This window comes from Stomoxys calcitrans, chromosome 1, assembly GCF_963082655.1.
Source record: "Stomoxys calcitrans chromosome 1, idStoCalc2.1, whole genome shotgun sequence".
NCBI lineage: Eukaryota > Metazoa > Arthropoda > Insecta > Diptera > Muscidae > Stomoxys > Stomoxys calcitrans.
This window is the reverse complement of record NC_081552.1, coordinates 107,435,952-107,439,148: the sequence shown is the minus strand read 5'-3', so window position 1 is coordinate 107,439,148 and position 3,197 is coordinate 107,435,952. Positions and strand designations below refer to the sequence as shown.

The window sequence follows — 3,197 nt, the reverse complement described above, 5'->3', positions numbered from 1 at the left end:
AAGATCGGTTTATATGGCAGCTACATCAAAACATGGACCGATATGGCCCATTTACAATACCAACCGACCTACACTAATAAGAAGTATTTGTGCAAAATTTCAAGCGGCTAGCTTAACTCCTTCGGAAGTTAGCGTGCTTTCGACAGACAGACGGACGGACGGACATGGCTAGATCGACATAAAATGTCACGACGATCAAGAATATATATACTTTATGGGGTCTCAGACGAATATTTCGAGTAGTTACAAACAGAATGACGAAATTAGTATACCCCCCATCTTATGGTGGAGGGTATAAAAAACCTAAGCCATACAATTTTTTTAATTTTATGGTTTTTTTTTTTGAATAGAGACTGTGGATGACGTTGTTTTGCGTTTTAGTACACTTATATCTTATTTCGCCCACTGTAACTTTGCGATTTGTTGGCCGATTTAAAAGAAATATACCTCATTTGAAAGATACTGGTGTGACCTTCAACAGAAGTCATGGAAATCCGCTGTGAAATAAAATTTTTATGCCCGTTTTAAACTGAAAATCTACGAAAACGCGTTTTCTCTACATTAAGCGTCCTTAAACAACTAACGAAGTGGCCCAGAAAAATTTAAGGCATTTTCGTTTTCCATGGACTCCAACAAAACAAAATTGGTACACTAGAACCCCTGCATATTTTTTTTTAACTTTTGTATCACTGTGTTATTTTAAACAAGTATTGTTAAGGCTCGTATCAGGGTAGGAACGTTAAAATATAATACCGGAAACAACCTCAACTAAATTCCTATATTTTATTTTTCCTTATTCAAAAAACCATTTCTTTATTCAGAAAATCGACTTTGATCACTCTGCACTCTCATTGTGCGTGTTGGCGTTTCCTACAGATCCAAGCCAGCAGAGGGCGCTGGGAGTGGCTTAACGCTTATAACATTGATCATATAGTCTTTTTTAATCAAATCCAATATCAATATCAAGCGATTTTCTGTTCTTTTTTTCTGTTGTTGTGTGTGTATTATAGTTGAGAACCATAACACAAACAACGAAAAATGGCGCGAACTGGTAACATACTCAAAATCAGAGTTGCTGTTATCACTGATTTTGACAGATAGTCCACTCAATATTTTAATGATGGCCAACTGCCGCTACCTGTCAATGACTATATCTTGGTTAAACCCAAGATATTTTCATTTACATGTAGTGGCAGTTGCCCAACAACAAAAAACCAAGTACACTATCTGTCAAACTCAGTTATTTATGTCTGTTCTCTGTTTTTGACAGACATTGATTGGAGCAGCTCTGACTTTGACAGATTGGTTTTTGCGCCATAAGTGTGCGTCGTGTTGTGTTGCAGGAATTTAAATGCATAATACATATTTATTAAACAAAAAATTATTTATTAAACATTGTGTTATTGTTTATGATTATGTGAATTAGACTGTCAACAAATAAACCTTGTTGACCACGTACAAAGCAATTGCCCGGTCTGTGGTAAGTTATGCAGCGCCAGTGTGGTCTTACAATCAAAGAAATTCTGCTGTGGATCACATATCACCAAAACTAAGAGCTGGAGCAAGTTTGCTTCATATTTGCTTACAAATGTGAAACAAACCAATCGGGCTAGATACGCATTCACAGCAGTTGCGGAAGACGCAGCTGACAAGGTAAATGTCATATATATATTTATATAGATATAGAGGTACAACATTAACAGCTTTACATTAATTTTAAGGTTTTAGAGAAATAAAGACTGACCAAATATCCAACGCCACGGAAGTGGATCTGCAAAAGATTCGCCATAATCTACTGCACACGGATATCATGTTGCCGTACGTGTTTAAAATGGATACCTTAGAACGCATTAACAGCATTTGGAAGAGGGTCAAAGAAACGACACGAACCAACATTAAGTAAGATTAACGATAGTGATCAGAATGACAACCATGTATCTCTATGAATGTCGCATCTTTTAGAGACTTTGTTGATGCTGAGATACGCAATTTGCTGCAGGAAAAACCGTTACCGGCACACCCATTCATTTTGCACTACATTTCTAGCTCAGCTTTGGAAGCGACCAAACATTATACTAATAGGCCCATTTTGGTCGTTGCCAAAAGTGATGGCATAGTGAAAGCCAGATGCTGTGTTCCCAAGATAATTACTAATGAACAATGCTCTCAATGTTGCTCTTGATACCGTGACATTTCGTTTTCAGAAATTTCAAATGGAAAACTTCAATGCTGACAAATGGTTAAGTCAGTTTGCTTTCCCGTTCAATACTCAGATTGCCGCACCTAAAGGACAAGATCCTCATGACGTTTGCAATATGAAAGGCAAGAAAGCTTCGAAGCAGTTTGATGATCAACTGGAAATTGCTATGCAAAAGGCCTACAAATCTGCAGCACAACATTTGAAGAGTTTTTTATTTAGTTTTTAAGGATGTTTTACCACCCGCACTTTGTTTCCATTTTCCGTTCCAATTGAATTACTGGTCTGGTATTTGAAATAAATTGACAAAAATGTTTCTTAAAATATTTTTCAATACAACATCTTAACATCAACTTTCGTTTGTAAGTTAGTAACAAAATCAGAGTTTATTCTATTGTAATTACAAGTTAACTTAAGGCTTATAGACTACGTCTTTTTATACCCTCCACCATAAGATGGGGGTATACTAATTTCGTCATTCTGATTGTAACTACTCGAAATATTCGTCTGAGACCCTATAAAGTATAAATATTCTTGATCGTCGTGAAATTTTATGTCGATCTAGCCATGTCCGCCCGTCTGTCCCTCGGTCTGTCTGTCGAAAGCACGCTAACTTCCGAAGGAGTAAAGCTAGCCGCTTGAAATTTTGCACAAATACTTCTTATTAGTGTAGGTCGTTTGGTATTGTAAATGGGCCATATCGGTCCATGTTTTGATATAGCTGCCATATAAACCGATCTGGGGTCTTGACTTCTTGAGCCTCTAGAGTGCGCAATTCCTATCCGATTGGAATGAAATTTTGCACGATGTGTTTTGTTATGATATCCAACAACTGTGCCATGTATGGTTCACATCGGTCCATAACCTGATATACCTGCCATATAAACCGATCTTGGGTCTTGACTTCTTGAGCCTCTAGAGTGCGCAATTCTTATCCGATTTGAATGAAATTTTGCACGACGTGTTTTGCTACGATATCCAATAACTGCGCCAAGTATGG

The 3,197-nt window shown here is 37.3% G+C and overlaps 1 long non-coding RNA gene across 1 annotated transcript; it reads left to right on the top strand.

The window, feature by feature from the left end:
• The first annotated feature begins 1,422 nt into the window (after window positions 1-1,422).
• On the top strand, window positions 1,423-2,429 carry LOC106095472 (uncharacterized). The gene is made up of 3 exons (XR_001222742.2): window positions 1,423-1,653; window positions 1,722-1,899; window positions 1,963-2,429. It is a non-coding gene; the product is annotated as an uncharacterized LOC106095472 (long non-coding RNA).
• The last annotated feature ends 768 nt before the right edge of the window (window positions 2,430-3,197 follow it).